Source organism: Mytilus trossulus, chromosome 11, assembly GCF_036588685.1.
Source record: "Mytilus trossulus isolate FHL-02 chromosome 11, PNRI_Mtr1.1.1.hap1, whole genome shotgun sequence".
NCBI lineage: Eukaryota > Metazoa > Mollusca > Bivalvia > Mytilida > Mytilidae > Mytilus > Mytilus trossulus.
In genome coordinates, this window is record NC_086383.1 from 7,874,686 (window position 1) to 7,897,827 (window position 23,142).

Sequence of the window (23,142 nt, forward strand, 5' to 3'; positions counted from 1 at the left end):
CCATTTTCACGGTCCATTGAACATAGACAATGATAATGTCGATGAGACATCCGTGTACCTGGGATATAATATTGTTTCTTCAACATTTCGTCGTATCGCTGTCAATTTTTATTAAAATTTCTACGTCCTTTTAAGGTGGTACCTTACACTACAAGGATAACTCTGTAAAGTCAGCTTAACGTTTTAAACTACATTGTGTTGTAAAAGGAATATTAAGCTTCTCAATGATCAGAATTGGTGTTTGTCAAACTGCTATATAACTGTTCCAGACCGTATGGGTATTTGGACCGTACGCGTACGGTCTGGACCATATGCGTACTTTTTCAAAATACTCATACGGTCGGACCGTACGCGTACGGTCTGACTAATATTAAAAAGATGGTCAGCTTTATTAGATACAAATGCATATAGCAGATCAACATAACTTAACTATCAAATTGATTTAAAAAAGTTTAATTGTACTAGAAATTAAAACAAAAAAAATCCACGCTAATTAAATCTGTAATCTCTTGTATCTATCATGTTGATCAGTTACTGTAATACATTTATTGAATTAGGATCACTGAAATTGAAGATATCGGAAGTTAATATCATATGGGAGGTCAAATGTTTTGGAATATGTAGCAACTTTACCAAAGGAACATATATGAACTGCATACATGAAAAAGTAAAAAAATATTACTTTACTTGAATTGTGTCACTTTGGGCGATAGTACCAAAATAGGATTCAGATTTACAATTTAACAATTACTTTATTTCAATTGTTTGTTTGTTCATTTTGTCTAATTGTAATAAATTATCAATAACAATTTGTAAAACTAAAAATCACTAGTAAAATAAAGAGTGTGATAAATGCTTGTTTCAATTTAATTAAGAACCCATATGATAAAATAACATATATGGTAGCACTCCACAGTTAAGAAATAAAATTAGAAATGAGCTACAAAATGTTATATTATCTCCTATTCCTGGATTTATAATACATTAACCTTACTGTTTGTGTTGTACATGTGGATATGTATGTAATCAGTATTTTCCATAGATCTGATTTTTCAAAGTTAAAAGGGTGAAAAATATTTTCTTTTATGTGTATCCATGGCAACATTCTGCGTTTATGTACAATAAAATATTGCAAAAAGGGGGGTAAACATATCACATATCCCCCCAAAATTTGGTTCAAACTAGAATTGCTATGCCTTTGAGTGATACCTTTTTAGAAACTGTTTGCATAGATCTTCCTAATGATCAAATAAAAAATGGGTGTCTTTCGCCTCATTTTTTCGTAAAATCTAATCACAAAGTTCGTGCGTCAAAAACATTACAATAATTGCCGGACCAATGTATGGTATGGGCATGCAAATACAGACTGTCATACAGAAAACATCTTTATTACATGCATTACATAATCTTGATGTTCATATAAACCCAATACGAAGGCTATTTTAGTACTTAGTTATCCAAAAAATATTTTTATTTCACACTAGCTCTCATATTTTAAAAATCCACAGGGACCATAATGCGAAACTCATACTTTAATAAATTGTTTTTCATGATTTTTTTACTTTTTTTTAGAAAAAGTCAAGATTAACTAAGAAAAAAATGCATGACCTAAAGAGTGAAAAATAAAAAGGCAGGACAGAGATTAAAACTAAAAAAAAATTCAGGAAAACATTTTTCCTCCTAGGTTATTATTATCCCTTATGTGTCAGGAAATACTACCGTGCCAATTTACAACTTTTGCATAAATATATTATTCAGGGGTTGAGTCAGTAAAAATATAAATATTACTATTTCTTATCAGTAACAATTTACCGAGTACATGTATTATTTACTCAGATTATTTAACATTAACAAATAGAACGGATTTTGTTTTTAGCCGGCTTCGATTCTTTTTTTTTAATTTTTTAACCATTTATAATTAATTCAAAAACGAAAGTAGTTTATACAAGCAGCATGAAAATATGTGACTGCCTTTGAATGATTAAGAAGGTATGGAGATTGTTTCTAATATATAGTTTTTTATTCTGTATATATTTTACATTAATTCATATACATACATTCCATATACAGTTGGTTTAACGTTGGATTAACTATAATGTTTATCTTTGTTTGATTATAATCGTATCTAATCTTTGTGATTATAAAATCATACAGTTTAAACATTATTTACTTCAACACAAATGACTATGATGCAACACAAATTTAGGTCTTCGGAAACAAAAAAATCAAATCAAATCAAATCAAAGTTTTATTCATTGTCGATACAATGTAACCAAAGTAATACAAACTTTATTTAGCTATTAAAATCGATATTATGATACATTACACACTCAAGCAAAATGAATGCAAACAAAACACACATATTAACATAAAACATCAAGCGCTTACATAACATAAGCGGATATAATTAAACTGTGCATGTGGATGACAATGGATGAACAAGAAATACTTTTTAAATGGATTATAACTATATAAGGTGTGTGTTCGTTACTTCCTGGTTTATAGTAATTTACTGACATTTTATCAAATGTCATTGTTTATGCGGAGAAAAGGTGGGGGATGGGTTAAAAAGGCTGTTTATATCGATTTTTGAGTTTTGAATTTTCCTTTGGTATTCTGAGCCTCTTAAAAAAAGGGGAAACAAACTTTAGTCGAAGAATAAAATTCTTAGAAGACATTCACATAGTGTATATATTTGTATTATATCAATTTTGGCATTTGTTATGGCTCAGGTTAATTTCATCACCTTTACCTATTAATCTTTACATTAATTGCATAAGATGTATTTATCGCAACCTTTTTTGAATTTGGCGGATTTTAATCGTCTAATTTCTTCATTATGTTGGCCAATAGTTGATTTGATAACCAGAACGCCATTGACGAGTCATATGAAGTCGAAACGCATATCTGTATCTGACAAACCAGATGTTAAGCTAGGTAGGGGAGACCGGGATTGAATGAGACACTTTTTATGTTTTTGTCTATACATACAAATCAACAGTACGCAGCTTTCTCACTAGACGTAGCAAACTAGACAAACATCTCGTGTACATTTTAAGAAGGAGTTGAATCCACTAAAGGTATTTCTTTAGTCACACCTGTCGGATATATGTTGTGACAGAGGGTGGGTTGAGCTGTGACATACAGTAATGTTAGTCATATTTCCATACTCAGATGTACATGCTTTGTCACAATTTCAGAAGGTGAAACACCTACTAGAGGGGTCATACCTTGTTTGGCGATTGAAATACGCTATGTTAAGAACTTTTCCGTCAGTCATGGACATGTGTCCTTTGTCCTTGACCTCCTTTGTATGGTCAAGAAACTGTTTTTTCATATGAATAACATCACTTATCTTTAGTTATATAATTTCTATGTTTGGTATTTTGTATATTGGATCCTTGCAAGATTTATATGCCATTCATACAGTGTTAACCGACAACCTCATGTCATGGATCAGACTCAGTTATCATGTCCGTATCACAGATACCAAGAGACTTATATTAACTATATTTTGTGAAAGGAATGATGGTAATATGTACATGTCTGTCTAACAGATTTCTTCTAACCTTGACCATATTGACCTCATTTTCATGGTTTATTGGTAAATGTGAAGATATGATAGTATGTGTGTCTGACAGGGTTCATCTGACCATAACCTCATTTTCAGGGTTCTTTAGTCAATATAAATTATTCATGGTTATGTCCTTTTCTCAAATACTATAATCATATAAGCAATCGGTTAACTATATATTCTATGTAAGATATGATTGTTTGTTGTAAATTGTCTGGCATGATTAATCCGACTTGTAACCTCATTTTCATGTTTATTGGTAAATGTTCAATTTTTGTAACTGGGTCTGTTTATCAGCTACTATATGCATTAGTCTACTGTATTCGCTGTATGAATGAAATTCAATCATGATAAGAAAGACAGGCGGGTCATTCAGACATGGTAATGTCATAGCAGCGTTTTTGAAGATTATATGCAGTAAATAGTGAATATCTAAGCAGTGGGTATCGTTTACGATGCTCGAAAAAAATACTATTAATATTGATTATACCAAAAAACGGAATCGTTTGTGCTGTCATGTAAAACTCCATTACATTATTGTAAAAGTAAAATATCTAGCAGATGCTGCTTATATACTAGCAAACGTCTGCGTAATGTTGGCCTTAAAGGGTATTATCCTTTGAAAACTATTTGGTTTAAGATGAATAAAGAAACTTTGTTTTATAAGACATATAAATGCTGCCTTTTAAGTATATCTAATGCAATATATGATGCGGTTAAATAATAGAACTGTTTCGTTGGTATGTGATGTTGTAGTATGTGCTTATATCTAACATGTCGTTTGCATTGCGGATAAGGTATAATAAAGCAGATGCTGCTTTAATCATTTTGTTTTATTAATGTTGCATAATTTTATAATTTGTTCTCACTGTATGTCCTATTGAACTTCGTTTTGACTGAACAATATAGTTTTCTCCAAAAAAACAAAGTGTTTTACGTCAGATGTTGTATGTGTATATCCCTTCTTTGGATTGAAATAATTCATATTGGAATCAATGGGAGAAAATACTCACAAAAAAAATTGTCTCAGGTTGTCACGACCTGCCCCGTTTGTGCTGTATCAACCTGCCCCTATGTAGTGTTGGTCACGTGGCGATCAGACAAAAGAAACTTATTGTACTTAGATTTTATATGACAGCACACATTGAGCCCCGGATTTTTATCTTCATTTATATACCTTGATTATTTACAAGGTATTATGAATATCACTAGTATAAAAGATATTTCGAACATCGTAAAAAATACTCACTGCTTAGATTTTCAGTATTTACTTCATAAATTCTTCAAAAACACTGCTAGGGCATACCATTTCTATCTCGATGCAATTTGAAAAAGACTTCAAGAATACTTTCAAAATATGCCATAATTTCTTCTCTAAAGGGGGATCTACAGTCACTGTCTCATTCAACCCCGGTCTCCCCTTTTTCAATAAATTATTAAAAAAAATCAACTATCTTTACTTAAAAATATATTTCAAGCAGGCCTGGTGAGTTTTTGTTCTTTCTCCATAAATTCAATTACAATCACAAAATATATCCTTAATCAACACATATAATCTTGATAATGATCACCTTTCTGTATACGTGCCTTTTGAGGCATTTCATTGCCATATATCTTTCAAATACATTCTGTGTTCATGTTATTTGCGTACCTATTAAAACAGACTCAGCCTGTTACAATAACATATTAATATGAAAAGTATCTATATGGAATGTCAAATAAACCAATCGAATCTATCAAGTTTAATATATAAATTTAGACATTTGTGGTGTTCGAAACATTTGCCAACAATACAATGTGTTTATTTTTTATATCTGCTAATGTAGTCGTTACCGTTGACTTCAGCACTACAAGTTTGATAAACTTGTATGTTTTCTTACCGTAATATCAAGATCCACAGCTTATAAACTATTAGATATCTATGATTTTTTGTTATTGTTTAATGCGACCCTAATTGACGATGAAAAATAATAGTTTTAGGCGTAGAAAAATTGTTAAGACTAGGGTTCAAGATTTTTCAGTAAATATACAAACTATATATGTAACCCGTGTAAGCATACGAGAGGTTAAGATAGACCCCAAATTGTTAAAACAAAAAAAGAAAGAAATTTGAAAGAATTCATCAACAGATAAAAAAAAAGACCAAAAAATATTCTATTTAACTTTCAGCATTAAATGAGAACAAAACATATACAATTTACATGTAATATTGTTCTAGCAAACAACAGCGCCATATTTTAACCTCTGAAAATGGCTGGTGCAAGTTACCCAATGACTTCATTGTATGTAGGAGATCTTCACCAAGATGTAACCGAAGCTATGTTGTTCGAGAAATTTTCAACAGCAGGTCCAGTTCTCAGTATCCGTGTTTGTAGAGATAAGATCACAGGAATATCGCTTGGTTATGCGTATGTCAACTTTCAGCAGCCAGAAGATGGTAATGGTTTCAAAGTTATAGTTCAGTTTGAATGATTTATTAAGTCAGTGTAATTTTTTTCTTCTGCTTTGTTATGTAATTTTGCATCATGGTGTTACGGCAACTCTATTAGACGAAGTATGTCACAGTCTTTTTTGTAATAAAACATGTTTTGCGTGCTTGTGTTATAAGCAATCAATCAATATCACATTGTTAATTAGAATGATAAAAACTTCATATTGAAAAGACTGGTGCTATATCATTTAGATAGCTAGATTAGACATGTCGTGCTAAAAAACAAAATGTTTTTAAAGGATATATGATATGCTGTTATTCTCTTCTGTTTTGAATATTCGTTTGAAATATATTTTACAAACTATATCTAGAGTAATATCGGATACTATTTTTCGTAAAACATTTAGGTGATGATAATTTTCATTTACTAAGTATTCTTATCAAACTAGTTGCTTATTTGACAACACATTCAGGATAATCAACCAAATATTTGATTGATGAAATTTATGTATTGACCAAATGAGTGGAAGCAATTCAGAGGACATTGTCTGCTTCGAACGATAAAGAACATACGTTAGAAGTTGACGAGTATGGGCTCATTTCAATTGCATTTCTATAAAGTTAAGAAAAACTTTTACTTTTATAGAATATATGTTGTAGCTGAAAGAGCCATTGAAACACTGAACTTTGATATTATAAACAGACGGCCAATTAGAATCATGTGGGCAAAAAGATATCCATTTAGAAGAAAATCTGGCGGCCGCACCATATCAATCAAGAATCTTGACAAAAGCATTGACAAAAAGGCATTACATGATACCTTCTCTGTCTTTGGTAATATTGTATGTTGTAAGGTAAAACTTTAGTTGTTTTAACTCCGCATCATCATACTATTTTTATTATTTTGATTTTTACCATATCATAAAATTATCTTTACTAGTAGTAGCATTATAATGAAAACCGAAAAAAAAAAGGTAAAAAAATATCAATTTAAGCAGGGATGGGCACGATTACTGACAAATGTAATCGATTAATAATCGATAACATGGAGGATTTTTGTGCAATCGATTAATAATCGATTACTCAAATTTAGATATGTAATCGATTACAATCGATTACTTTATCAAAAGAAATTACATTACTTTTCGATTACTGTCGATTACATACTTCAACATTTCAACAAAAATAACATAAGTAAAACACAATTATATTGCTTCACATTTGTATAGTGGAAACTAAGATCTCAACAAAATGCATCATTCAAAGCATTGTTTCTAAATTATAAGTTAATAGCTGCGTTTTTTTTAGAACAAATCTCTTGATGAAGATTAGAAATATTTAAAAAATCTTGAAATTTTTACTTTCAAAATAAATGAAAGATGTCATCGCATTGCAATAATCACTTATTCATAACTAATTGTTTTAAATTTACTCTTTTAAAAGAAATATTTTAGCATAGTTAATTATAATATTTAAGGAAATATAAAAAAAAGTAAAATAATTGATTAGTTCAGCTAATTTTTAAGATCAAAATTTATTTTTATAATGACATGCATGATTTAAACCTTTTGTTTGGATAACCACCCTAATTACAGATTATTTAACTGCCACTGGAGTACAATTTATAACCTGGGGCTAAATATTGTAAATTTCCTTCTTAATTATAAGACATAAGATAATTGAACTAAAAACAAAGTATGTTTGTTATTGATTAGAAGACTTTGATCATCTCATTAGTAAAGGCAAGAATGCTGTTAAGATTTGTTAACTTTTTCAATCAAATTATATACAAAATATATTTGTAGTATCAAAGGAATACATGTATGTATTTCTAAAAAGAATTGCCATGCATTGCCATTCTTAAAAGGTTTTTGTGTTCTTTCTTAGCTCACCTGGCCCGAAGGGTCAAGTGAGCTTATGCCATCACTTGGCGTCCATCGTCGTCCGTCGTCCGTCGTCTGTCGTCGTCTGTCGTCGTAAACTATTTCAAGCATCTTCTCCTCTGAAACTACTGGGCCAAATACTTCCAAACTTTAACTGAATGTTCCTTAGGGTATCTAGTTTATAAATTGTATCCGAAGTTTTGATCTATCAACAAACATGGTCGCCATTGCTAAAAATAGAACATAGGGGTCAAATGCAGTTTTTGGCTTATAACTCAAAAACCAAAGCATTTAGAGCAAATCTGACAGGGTAATATTGTTTATCAGGTCAAGACCTATCGGCCCTGAAATTTTGAGATGAATCAGACAACCCGTTGTTGGTTTGCTGCCCCTGAAATGGTAATTTTAAGGAAATTTTGCTGTTTTTGGTTATTATCTTGAATATTATTATAGATAGAGATAAACTGTAAACAGCAATAATGTTCAGCAAAGTAAGATTTACAAATAAGTCAAATGACGGAAATGGTCAGTTGACCCCTTTAGGAGTTATTGCCCTTTATAGTCAATTTTTAACCATTTTTCATAAATCTTAATAATCTTTTACAAAAATCTTCTCCTCTGAAACTACTGGGCCAAATATTTCCAAACTTTAACTGAATGTTCCTTAGGGTATATAGTTTGTAAATTGTATCCAAAGTTTTGGTCTATCAACAAACATGGTCGCCATTGCTAAAAATAGAACATAGGGGTCAAATGCAGTTTTTTGCTTATAACTCAAAAACCAAAGCATTTAGAGCAAATCTGACGGAATAATATTGTTTTTTAGGTCAAGATCTATCTGCCCTGAAATTTTCAGATGAATCAGACAACCCGTTGTTGGGTTGCTGCCCCTGAATTGGTAATTTTAAGGAAATTTTGCTGTTTTTGTTTATTATCTTGAATATTATTATAGAAAGAGATAAACTGTAAACAGCAATAATGTTCAGCAAAGTAAGATTTACAAATAAGTCAACATGACGGAAATGGTCAGTTGACCCCTTTAGGAGTTATTGCCCTTTATAGTCAATTTTTAACCATTTTTCATAAATCTTAATAATCTTTTACAGAAAACTACTGGGCCAAATATTTCCAAACTTTAACTGAATGTTCCTTATGGTATTTTGTTTGTAAATTGTATCTGAAGTTTTGATCTATCAACAAACATGGTCGCCATTGCTAAAAATAGAACATAGGAGTCAAATGCAGTTTTTGGCTTATAACTCAAAAACCAAAGCATTTAGAGCAAATCTGACGGGGTAATATTGTTTTTTAGGTCAAGATCTATCTGCCCTGAAATTTTCAGATGAATCAGACAACCCGTTGTTGGGTTGCTGCCCCTGAATTGGTAATTTTAAGGAAATTTTGCTGTTTTTGTTTATTATCTTGAATATTATTATAGAAAGAGATAAACTGTAAACAGCAATAATGTTCAGAAAAGTAAAATTTACAAATAAGTCAACATGACGGAAATGGTCAGTTGACCCCTTTAGGAGTTATTGCCCATTATAATCAATTTTTAACCATTTTTCGTAAATCTTAGTAATCTTTTACAAAAATCTTCTTCTCTGAAACTACTGAGCCAAATACTTCCAAACTTTTACTGAATGTTCCTTATGGTATTTTGTTTGTAAATTGTATCTGAAGTTTTGATCTATCAACAAACATGGTTGCCATTGCTAAAAATAGAACATAGGGGTCAAATGCAGTTTTTGGCTTATAACTCAAAAACCAAAGCATTTAGAGCAAATCTGAAACGAGGTAATATTGTTTATCAGGTCAAGATCTATCTGCCCTGAAATTTTCAGATGAATCAGACAACCCGTTGTTGGGTTGCTGCCCCTGAATTGATAATTTTAAGGAAGTTTTGCTGTTTTTGTTTATTATCTTGAATATTATTATAGATAGAGATAAACTGTAAACAGCAATAATGTTCAGCAAAGTAAGATCTACAAATAAGTTAAATTGACCAAAATTGTCAATTGACCCCTAAAGGAGTTATTGCCCTTTAAAGATTTTTTTCACAATTTGGTCATGATGTTGACTTACTTTAAAAAATCTTCTTCTTTGAAACTGCTTTATCAATTTCAGCCAAACTTAGGCTAAATGAGTTTTAGAGTATCTAGTATAAATTTTATATTTTATTTCCTTGTATGTCAAGAAACATAGCTCCTATGGCTAAAATAGAACATAGGAGAAAATGATTATTTTTTTTGGCTTTTGAAGAAAATAGGACGATCCAAAGAACATTTTAATAAATCGAAAAGCCAAAATAATCATTGATGAGAGATTTAACCAAAAGGATTAAGGTAAGCGATTCAGGCTCTTGAGAGCCTCTTGTTTATTTAATTTATATACATGTATATCATAACATTTAAGATATCAACTGTTTATCTATTCTAAGCTTCAATTTGAACTCTGATTGAAAATGATGTTTTCAGGAAATTTAAGACAAATAAGCTTACTTCTTTTAAAAAAATGTAGTACAGAACTAAACGAAAGACATACACATTTTTTTAAAGATCTATTTTATTATTTCAAATCTATTTTCTTATTTAAATATTAAAGCTCTTGATATATTGACAAGCACATACATCCATTTGTTTCAAAAGCTGGATATAAAGTAAATTTAGATAGGAGATCTGGTTACTCATAATGCAGCTTGAGACAATAGATAGAAATAAGGCAGTTGCTAAACTCTCAAGTATTGTTGATGCATAATTTTTTATTTGTACTACAAAGTGATAACATACATATTTAACTCTGAAATAGGTTATTTTTCATCAAACTACTTTACCAAAGTAATCGAAATGTAATCGAAAAGTAATCGATGATTACATCCAATTTTTTGCTGTAATCGATTAAATTACGATTACATGTAATCGATAATGTCTTCGATTACAGATTACTGTCGATTACTTGAAAAAAATGTAATCAATTACAATCGATTACGATTACAGATTACGATTACCCCATCCCTGAATTTAAGGTTTGGTGAATTATATGGGTAGGCTTATACTTCATTCATATTATCTGCCAAGTGGAGATGAAATTTTTGATTTTGGCTTTTCCAGAATGGCTGCCGCTACCATGGAAACAGCAAAAATGTGCCAAATTCAAAATTCCTCAAACTTTTAGACACGAATTTTCAAAATGGCTGCCGTTACCTTGGCAATGAGAGAAGGGTGTGATCCGTTATTGCTAGCAATTACAAGTCTATTTACTATTATTATTATTCCACCTTATTTTGATACGCAGTTTTCTCTGAGCCAAAGGAACCAATCTTAATGATTGTTCACTATAATAAGAAATAATAATTACGAGTTGATATGCAACTTTGAAACAAAAAATGGATGCCATCACCATGGAAACCAAACAAAAGTGAAAAATTTAAGTTTCAGGGTTTGGTGAATAATTTTGTTAGTATTTTTAGTAGCTGTCTACTATATACAAGTTTTGGATGATTTTGACATTGATCGGAACAATTTTAGTGTCATGGAACTTGCAGCAAAAATATCAAAAATATCAGAATGAATCGAACTTGTTATATTTGTATATGTAGCTTTTGGCTCAGGAATTTCCAAAATGGCTGCCATTGCCATGGAAACAATGTAAACATGGTCTAAATCCTTCAAAACCCTTCATGTAGCATTTACATTCTTAAAATTGTAGTCCAAATCTATTGAAATGTTGTTAGTATCTTCCCTACCATGTACGAATGTGGCATCTGTCATCAAACTTTTGACATGGTCTCTGTTACCATGAGAACAAGCAAAAATGTAAAAAATAAAAAAATAAAAAATGCTCCAAAATTTATGAAACTTAAGACGACTTTTAACTTAAAAGTCTAGATGAGACTTTTGACGTTTGAATTTTCAAAATTACTACCATGGATACTGCATAAATGTCAAATAAATTCAAAATGCTCCAAAATGAATGAATATCAACATTACTGGCAAGTATAGATGATACTTTTGACATTATAACTTTCAAAATGGCTGCCGTTATCATAGAAACGGCAGGATTGAGAATTTTTTTTCTATGCTCTGAATGTACTGAAAATTTACAAAAAGATGTATAGCAATTAATAAATCTTTATTCACTGTTCAATTGTTTTAAAATGGTTGCGCCCAGTGGTAATGGGTGATGGGTGACATGCGCTATTGCTTGCAACGGAAAATCTTGTAATCATTTCAATATTATTATGTAGATCTTTTTGTGGGGCCTTAATTATCTACTAGGACAAATTGGATAGTCACCGGAGTTATGGTACGTATTTCATAAGGAGGAATTTTTGATCATTATGAAGTTTATTATCTAAACTAAGGAAAAGCATGTTGATCGTAAAAGCAAAAACTATTCACAAGGAGACCAATGATCGAAAGCTAAAACAGTTTTGGTAACCTTTTTTATCATATTTTTTATCTTTTCCGTAAGATTTGCAAATATTTATTTTAAAAGATTGTTTGTGACAAACATGGATCCCGTGGATTTGTACATTTTGAAACTGTGGAAGCAGCCAAAGTTGCAACTGAAAGAGTAAATGGAATGTCGCTAAATGGCACGAAAGTGTAAGTATATTTTGACGAAGCCTGGAACCTTTGATGACTAGTCATAGATCTTTAGAATTGATGATGTGTATATATGAAAATTAAAACTTATTTTAAATTTGATTTATAAGTTTGCAAACATGCAATACTGTGACAAAGCTCAAAAAAGGGGAATAAAAGATACCAAAGGGACAGTCAAATTCATAGAGCTAAAAAAAAGACAAACAGACAAATTATAGTACAGAAGACACAACATAGAAACCTAAAGACTAATAAACACAAACCCCGCCAAAAACTTGAGCTTATCTCAGGTGCACCGGAAGGGTAAGCAGATCCTGCTCATCTTATGAGACCCGTCCTGTTGCTTATAAATGTTATTACAAATCCCGGAGATATCAATTAGGAGATATACTCTGTATGCAGGCGCTGCTGGAATGTTGCTACATAGAAATGGAAAGTTCACAATTGGTAAGCTGAAATTATATCTTTTGTCGTAAAGTTTAGTTTTCATTTAATGATCAATGTCAATTGTAGATGTAAGTCAAGATATAAGGCAGACTTAACTGTATCTGTTTTATCCTTTATCTCTAGTTCATTGGGATAGATTTGTTGAACATAGTCACCAAATGTTGTGTTATTTAGTAATAGAACATCATCTATATAACGGAACATTAAAAAGGATGTTGCTAGCTTATTTAATTTCTTCGTAAGAAGTTCCTTTATGAATTAAGATCATAATAATAAAGAAACAAGTTCCCATTGAAATTTGGGCAGTCTTTTGAAAATAAACTCATCATAGATACCAGGATTAAAATTTCATAATTACATGTAAGCCAGACGCGCGTTTCGTCTACAAACGACTGATCAGTGACGCTCGAAACAATTTTTTTTTAAAAGGCCAAAAAAAGTACGATGTTGAAGAGCATTGAGGACCAAAAATTTCTAAAAGTTTTGCCAAAAACAGCTAAGGTAATCTTTTCCTGAGGTAGAAAAACTTTAGTTTTCCAAAATTCCAAAAGTTGTGTAAACAGATAATTTAAAATAACATAACAATGATAACTCAAGTCAACACAGAAGTGCTGACTACTGGACTGGAAAAAAAAAACGTTCTCCAAAGATAAATAGTTATCAAAGGTACCAGGATTATAAATTAGTACGCCAGACACGTGTTTCTTCTATAAAAGACTCATCTACAGCATCTTGATAATGTCAGTTTCAGAGTATTTTTGTTTGAATCCGAGTGATTCTTTACAAGTTCTGGTGCAGAAAAAATTGGTACCGGTAATGTTATTACTACCACTGGGTCGATGCCAGGTCGATGAAGAGACATGTTTTGTCGAAATGCGCCTCTGTTGCAGAATAATTGGTACCGTAATGTTATTACTACCACTGGGTTGGTGCTTCTGCTGGTGGACTGTTAGTACCCGACGGTATCACCAGCCTAGTAGCCAGTATTTCGGTACTGGCATGAAAATACGGATTATTTTTGTTATTAAAATTTGTTGTTACAAATTGTAAGAAGTTATGAATTAAGGAATGTATCTCCCTCATGCAAAGCTCTGATTCCTTTCACGGATTTGGCTATACTTTTTGGAGCTTTTGGATTATAGCCCTTCATCTTTTATATAAACTTTGAATTTCAGTTATTTTGGCCACGAGCATCACCGAAGAGACATTTTAGTCGAAATGCGCATCTGGTTGACAAAATATTGTACCGTTAATGTTATTACAAAGTATGATCCAGTGTTCAAGTACACTTTATTTTCAATATTTCAGGTCTATAAGTCTTGAAATAAAAGTTCACGAAATCTTGGAAGATAAGCCAGAGAAATTTAAAAATCTGTATTTTAACAAGTTTGCCAATTTGTCAGAAGAAAAAATAAGGGAAATATTCGGGCGATTTGGGACCCTCACTCATTTAAATGTTTGTAAATAAAAGTTATAAGTGACAGTTACAGGGGTTAGTGTTGATGAAAGTAGATTTGGAAAAACACTTCGGACATATGGAGTCAGTAAATTGTTGTTTCCATTTTTTTACAGCAAAACGTCAATACCACTGCTTGTGGATCAGCATTTCCACAGGTATCGTCGACTCAGTAGTTAGTACATTTGTTTTGACATGATTGATTACAAACTATCTTAAATTAACAGTTTTTATTCGCCCGTCACAATTTTGACGGGACGTATTCAGGTATTATGGTATACAAATATACGGCGTCCGTCTGTCCGGCGTAAACATGTCGCACCGTACCTTGAGAACGACTCGTCCAAATTTCATGAATTGTTTATAATAATGGTCAAACGATCTGTATACTGTTTGGTGAAAAAAAGATGTACACTTTTTGAGTTACTGGACTGTGTAACTAAAACTGGGGTGTGTTTTGTATTCCATATTTCGCACTGTATCTCATAAACTATTTATGATAATTGCTTAAAACTTTACACACTTCTTAGTTATATCAATGTGAACTTTTGGTGATGATTAAAAATTTATTTTTCAGTAATTGAATATTTTCTTAAATAGGGGAATAGGGTTTTTACATGTCGCGCCATATCTCAAAAACGATTTATGATTATTGCTTAAAACCTTACACACTTATAAGTTATATAACCTAAAGATCTGTATACTTTTTGGTAAATTTTTTATTGAACATTTTATTTTAGAAATATTGAGTTTTTCGTAAAAATAAAAAGGGGGAGAGGGCTTTCACATGTTACACTGTATCGCACAAACAATTTATGATTATTGCTTAAAACTTCAGACACTTCTAAGTTAATTTTATCTCAAGATCTGTATACCTTTTGTGATGATTCAACATTTTATTTTAGAAATATTGAGTTTTTTGTTAAAAAAAGTGGTGTTTTTGTCACAAGCCAAGCTGTACCTTAGAAACTATCTTTGATTATTGCACACACGACGACGGTTGTATCAGGCGCTTATGGCGCCGCTGTTTGTTTTTAATTTCAAAAGCATTAAGAAACTTAGGATTCAGTCTCCTGTACCAAAGTTTACATTAGATAGATTTTTCTAAAAAAAAATGTACCTTTTGGTGAATAGCTCAACAACTGTTTCGGGTCTTATACACTCTCGACTATCAAATATTTGATTTGAGCATACTCTGCTAGTCTACTATCAATCACCGATGATATCATCAGATCAATAGTCAGTACTTTGGTACTGTCTTATTTGATAACAAACGTTTTAAAACTGTCCGTTTGTAAATTATAAAATTTTGAAGAAACTAATGTTTCATATCTCTACTAAAGCAAAGTTGAACTTAGATGGATTAAGATATTTGAGGTTACTTTTTGGTTATAGAGCTCTCCTGATGTTTTAGTTTCCAAACATCCTCGGCTTTTAAATTTTCGGCTTTCAGTGTTCCTGATGAAGGTAAACCATGACTCGGACGTATGCAATTAATAACGTGTTGTTTTTATATTTTAAGCCTAAGGTTGATACCTTCCGATTTGTGTCATTCACCAGAAGAATTCTAAAACGATATTTTTTGATTGTCTGTTTAATGCTGTCTAAGATAAGCGATGATGTCATGTCCTTGAAGAGTTTTAAGCTGACGCTTGTATATTATTCATCCAAGTAAAATTGACATTACGTTTGCTGATTAAACTTCAAGGTCTGATTTGAATTGGTTTATAAAAGTTTAAGCATATGACAACCTAAGGCTTAAAGTTAATCTCACAAATAAACGTTTATTGTTTTTTGCATTATTATCTAGTTATTAGACGTTTGAATTGTTTTACATTGTCATTTCGGGGCCTTTTATAGCTGACTTAACGGTATTGGCTTTTCTCATTGTTGGAGGCCTTATGATGACCTATAGTTGTAAACATCTGTGTCATTGTAGTCTCTTGTAGAGGATTGTCTCATTGGCAATCACACCACATCTTCTTTTTTTTTCAATACAAGTGGTGGAAAAATTGATAAAACACTAAAATGTGTATTCAAGTATCTTAATATGAACACTCCTCATAAGAAATAACATTCATAACAAACGCTTTTAGAATATCAAGCATACTTGCAGAAATCATACGGGCAATCAACATTTTCCTATTTGACTATAGCTTGTAAAGTATTACATAATTTTTATAACTGCTTTTGGCAGGTAGTGACGGATGTCCAGGGCAAAAGTCGTGGATTTGGTTTTGTTTATTTTCAAAATGTTGACGAAGCTCAGACAGTAAGTTTCTTTTAAAAGATATTTTTTTTGCCATTTAAAAAGAAACTTTTTGTTTTAAATTTTCCTTAGAATTCGGCATTTTGTTATTTTAATTTTGAACCAAATGATACTTACGTTTGTACATAATTGATCTACTAATAGTTTAGTGTTGAACAGTTACATAAACACATCAATATAAGCAACGATGGTCGTGTCATCTAATTAGTTCAATCATTGCATCACTAGCCTGTCAACACTAAGGCCATGATGTCGAACCCTTAAAGTGACAAATTTAACACTACATTAAAAAAAAAATAAAAAATTGAATAACGCAAACCACAATAAAAATCATGTCGATAATCTCATGTGCTCTGAAGCCTTCAACGATCTTGCATCACATATGACAATCGTCGTTTTATTCCTTTTGAATGAATTCATAAGTAATATGAAAAGATAACATAACACGCAATAGCAGATTGACAAAATTTGTGATTGACTCTTATCCAAATTATCTAATCCTAACGCGTGTCTGGCGTACATAAATACATGTATTATTGATTTAAGTATGATTATTGTGCTTTGGAAATGTCTTCTATAAGTTAACAACAATCATTTCTTAACATAGAAACATCTTTTTTTTAAATATGGATTAACACATACTATAGGGACATTTAAAATCATGAGTTGAAAGTAAACTGACAATGCTATAGCTAAAAAAGAAAAAGACAAACATACATTCAACAGTCTACAAAACAACATAGAAAACCAAAGACTGAGAAACACGAAAAACCCAGCAAAAAACTTGGGTTGATCTCAAGTGCTTGGAAGAGTAGGCAGGTGACGTATGTAACTTTCTTTTATCAATATCTTCAAAAGGCTGCTGAAGAACTGAATGGTGCACTGATCGGGGACCAGACCGTTTTTGTCGGAAGGCCACAGCAGAAAACAGAGAGACAAGCTGAACTGAAGGGGCAATCGGAAAAACGTAACGTTTATGTGAAAAACTTGAACGACAATATTGATGATGAAAGGTTGAGAGAGGAATTTTCTCAATTTGGAACGATTACCAGTGCTAAGGTATTCCTAATGTTAAAACTAAGAAGTTCTGTAATCTTGGCGCTATTTTCACATTTGTTTTTATTGTTGTGAGGAAAATATTTCTCTTCACATGTGAAAATCTGTTCTCTTCAAATTATTTGTCTAATTTAATTGTGACGTTAGATTTCCTTTGTTTCTCCGGATTTTTTCTATTGTGACGTCTTAACAAAAAAAGGCAACAATGCCTTATGACGTTACATACAATGGACCGACTTTTATTCAAACATTTGTAAAAGAAGAATAGACTAGAGAAACAGATTCCACCACTTTAATTCGTGTGTTATATTTCACAACTCTCGACAGTTAAATATTTTAATTAATCAAAAAGCTCTGCAAGCCTCGCGCTATAAACATTAAAATTTAGCTGTAACTTGTTGCAGTTGTGAAATTCATATTTCTATTGAATAGTTGAATAATAACTTTTTGAAAAAGCACTTCTGTTCTGACATGAATTATCATTGATATAGTAATATTTATAAATTAACTGTTTATTAAACTTTTAAATTTTTTAAATACTGAGGACTTTCTACCTCAGGAGTAGATTACCTTAGCTGTATTTGGCAAAACGTTTAGAAATTGAGGTCCACAATACTCTTCAATTTCGTACTGTATGTGGCCTTTTTTTTTTTTACTTTTTTGATTCGAGCGTCACTGATGAGTCTTTTATAGACGAAACCCACGTCTGGCGGAAATATAAAATTCAGTCCTGGTATCTAGGATGAGTTAAAAATATCTAATGATATATTTATTCTGAAATATTTTATAGATTATATTATATGTTCAGGAAATATATATACATTTTATAAGACATTCTTCAGAATAGATATTTCCTATGAATAGACAGACATTCTTAATAAAGACTATTTTTGTTTTATTCACAGTTTATTTAAACACAAGCATGAAGGTATTATTTTCCTATAACGTGTCACCGCATTGTAAAAAAATGTAATTGACTACATACTTAGTATCCCCATCAAAATTTGAAATGTTTATGAGGCATTGTCACAAGCCTGCAGTGTATTTCCAGAATTTTTTAAACTAAATTAAACTGTGCAAACTGGTACAAAACTCACTTCTTTAGCATTCTTGTGATAACAGAATTTCATTTCATATTGAGTTTTCCTTTTTTTTAGGGCTATTCTATAGGCTTAGTAAAGTTTATAATACAGTAATTTTGAGCCGTTGGTTTTGCTATTTTATTTGGGACTTTCTTTTTAATTTTCCTCCGAGTTCGGTATTTTTGCATAAGTTGATTTATTTATTTTCTGAATATCATTTAACATTGTTCTTTAAATAGAATTAATTCGTCCTGTATAGTTTGACTTATATAAAAAGAGCTCAACTGAACTAAAAGATTATTATACAGATTACTGATTAGTATCAAAAGTGTAATAACCAAAATACCGAACTCAAAGGGAAATCTAAAACGAAGAGTCGTATTAAATGATATAATCAAAAGCTTCAATACATCTGACAAATGGAACATAGCAGCAAATAAAAACTTTAATCCAAACCGTTTTAAGATAAGCACATAAAATGCATAATGCATAAATCCTAATCTTTAGTGTCTGATGAAACTGTTATAACTCAAATTGACGTCAGTGTGGTACAACTGCTATATATCAACCTGATTCATTACTTATTGAAATACTCCTGTATGAGATGATGGACGCAAATTACATTATACAAATGTTCAAAAAATAAAAAAGGGAAGTGAAGTAATTGACACATGCTTCGTAAATACTAGCTATATATAGTAGCTCTATAAATATACTAGTTGGAAAAAAAAGTAAATGCAAGTTCATTATAGTCATTGTCCTTGTACTCTCTCTACTCGGGCTTTAAACAATCTGTTTAATGATTCGTCAACTGTTGATGTTGTAATAATGAATGAAGTTCTCTAGTTTGACTTTAAAATGTTTACTTCAATCTGATTTTTTGTTTTTAGTACTATGGTGTACCAAGTTTGATCAAAATAATAGATTACAAAGTGTATAGTAAGTTTGACCGAGCTCTTCAATGTCTAAACTTAGTTGCTTTTGGACTAAAACTTATGATGTTTCTCCCATATTGTTTTGATAAAACTTTCTTTATTATCTGTACCATTCCTATTATCTAGGGATTTTATGAGTGTTCTTAAAAAAAGAGGGACGAATGATACCAAAGGGACAGTCAAACTCATAAATCTAAAACAAACTGACAACGCCATGACTTAAAATGAAAAAGACAAACAGAAAAACAATAGTACACATGACACAACATATGAAACTAAAGAATAAATAACACGAACCCCACCAAAAACAAGGGGTGATCTCAGGTGCTCCGGAAGGGTAAGCAGATCCTGCTCCATATGTGGCATCCATCGTATTGCTTATGTGATTACAAATCCGGTAAATAGTCTAATTCGGTAGATCACATTCATGAAAGGGAAGGGGATTGTAGTTACGACGTAATTAACATATCCGATATCATTTGTGAAACGGTTATTCTATAACGGTCAACCAACTCGTGATGGCGTCCGTAAAATTTACAAAGGGATGATTTCAACTTCACCATTTGGAACTCTTGGTTTAATAGCTTCCTTGTGAGCAGTAACCCTCTATCAAGAAAATCATGATAGGAAAAGCAAGCACGGGAATATCGTATCAATTGGGAGATATATACAGCGTATGTAGGTGCTGCTGGAATGTTGCTACTTAGAAATGGAAAGTTCACAATTGGAAAGCTGTTTATTCATTACTATCGCCGCGATTTAGCCTTTTTGTGCTAATGCGGCGTAAGGAAAATAACATTCAATCAATCAAACCATAACTTCGGACTTCTTTTAAACAGCGCATGTATTAGCCTCAGTCTCATTTCATGCCTTTTACACAATTGCTGATGATTTTTCATGACTGTTTTAATATCGGCAACTTTTAAAGGGGAGTTTTAATTAAAGACATCATTTAGAATTTGCATATGTGTCAGACAAAATCTTTTGAGCTACATCTAGCATGTCTAGTGTATAGTGATTTTGACGTTAATGCTAATACGTAATAAAATGTATCAGACCAATTTTTCGTTATCCTAGGTAATGAAAGAAGATGGGCGATCGAAAGGATTTGGTTTTGTGTGTTTTAGAACTCAGGAAGAGGCTAGTGAGGCTATTGCATAAATGCATGGTATGATAATTGAGGAAAGACCGTTATATGTGGCTCTATCCCAACAAAGAGACGAGAGGAAAGCGTATTTGGCATCACAGTACATGCAGCGTACTGCTAGCATAATAATGCAGGTAAACCAACATTTTCTTAATGACCGTTTAACTAACTTTCCGGAAATTTGTATGTCATATACAGTATGTTGAAAATAGTTCATTTTGTGAACACATATAAATTGTTTTTGTTCTAATTCGCTTGCTGAAATAACATTTTCGTAATCTAAATACTTGAATAAAAGGCATTGACAAATTATTGTAAATGCGCAAGAAAATTAATAACAACAAAACGGACAAGTAAAGACTCATTCTGATTACCTTAGCTGTATTTGGCAAAACTTTAAGGAATTTTGGTCCTCAATGATCTTGATCTTCAGCATCTTACTTTATTTGGCCTTTTTAAACTTTTTGGATTCGATCGTCACTGATAAGTCTTTTGTAGACGAAACGCGCGTCAGTCGTAAATACACACTTTAATCCTGGTTTCAATGATGAGTTTATTAAAAAGGTCAATTACTTTTTTACGAATACACGAACATCATTGCCGGATCCAGGGGGGGTCCGGGGGTTCGAACACCCCTTCTTTTGACCGATCAATGCTTTTGAATTGGGACATATAGCTGGAACTTCCCTTCATTGTGGGTTGGGAACCCCCCGTTTTAAAATAACTGGATCCGCCACTGAACATGTAGCGTTTTTAAAACTTTGCACAAACTGTAAACATCTATATTTAACTGGTCTTTTCTTTCTTGATTTAGTGCGCCTCCTTTCATCATAAGTTTGATTGTCAGTTGAATATTTAGTAATTTGCCATCAAAACGCCTTTTTCTTTCTTGAATTTGTTGTGGTTTAACATGGGTTAGCATTTTTTTGTGTCAAGCCATGGTTGTTTGTATGCACCATCGATAACTTCGTCCCTTTCATTATATGTAATATTACAATTTTAAACACAATATTTCAGTCTGATGAGTGGGGTGTTCCTTTCGTGTGTAGCAAATTCATTATTCTTTGAACAACATGCAGCCCGTATGATTATCAAGATACTCCGATTAGTTAAACAACATATTTGGCACGCATGATTAAATTTTAGGGACAGTTTGCTGTTAATCTGATCCTTCTATCATCAGTGGCACCAAACGAATCATTCACATTGAAAATTTTGAATTTAGGGATGGTCTGCAGTCTGAACGTAAAATACGGTGTTCTCACCATCCTCACCAAATATTTCACATATAATTGATGATAATAAAAATACTTCGTGACATCGTTAAGATCAGTCAGATATTTTCTTCAGCGCCACCAAATATCTATTTAGCTTGAATTTGATTAGATGGACAGTCTGCTGCCGGAATGATGATTTTTTTCCAGATGTTTGATTTTATTATGATTAAGGAACAGCCTGCTGCAAGTATGACACTTTTTTCACATAATTGATTCATTTATGATTTAGGGACAGCCTGCTGCTGATATGATGAGTCAGATGTCCCCTTCTACTGAACCTTGCTATTTTACTCCTATTATGACACAGACACAGAAACATTTCTATTCTCCAACAGACATGCCAGAGGTTCCACAGATGAGCTCAAGTTCAAGACAGCCGACAAAGTTACAACGTCCAGATAGTAATATGTGTATTATATAAGTATTATTTGTAAAGTGTTAAGTTTCTAATAGATTGATGTGTGTATCACCAAGGAAAACACAAAAAAACCGTTATAATTCATAATCATTAGTACAAATAATAATTTACAATTGAATTCAATTGCAAAATGTTCAATAATATTTTACTCATTACAACAATATGAATAAAGGTACACATTATGAAAATAAGATGATGTGGTAAGATTTCAAAAGAGACAATTCTCCACAAACGAACAGATGACATAGAACGAAGCTGGTTTGTCATGTTTTGGAATTTTGATTAGATTTTCAGAATCCTCTGGTTTTATCTATTTGAATCTCTTAACAAATTTTGCCCGGTGACCCCATTTTTATTTTCATAATTCTTTTACTTATATTATGATAAGTTGTCTGTTAAAGTCTTATAAAATTTTAATTATTTCTTAATTGTTTTTGTGGACGTACACTTGTCAATAATAAAGCTATGAAAAGTCAAGAGAGAACATTTATCCTGCCAAAATTTCAATAGCTAATTTATCAAAAACGAGCATATTGATCTATATAATTGTTTTTTGCTCT

At 31.6% G+C, this 23,142-nt stretch overlaps 1 pseudogene; it reads left to right on the top strand.

Moving 5' to 3' along the window:
- Positions 1-1,902: 1,902 nt before the first annotated feature.
- Positions 1,903-23,142, top strand: part of LOC134689681 (polyadenylate-binding protein 1-like) — a 40,219-nt pseudogene continuing 18,979 nt past the window's right edge.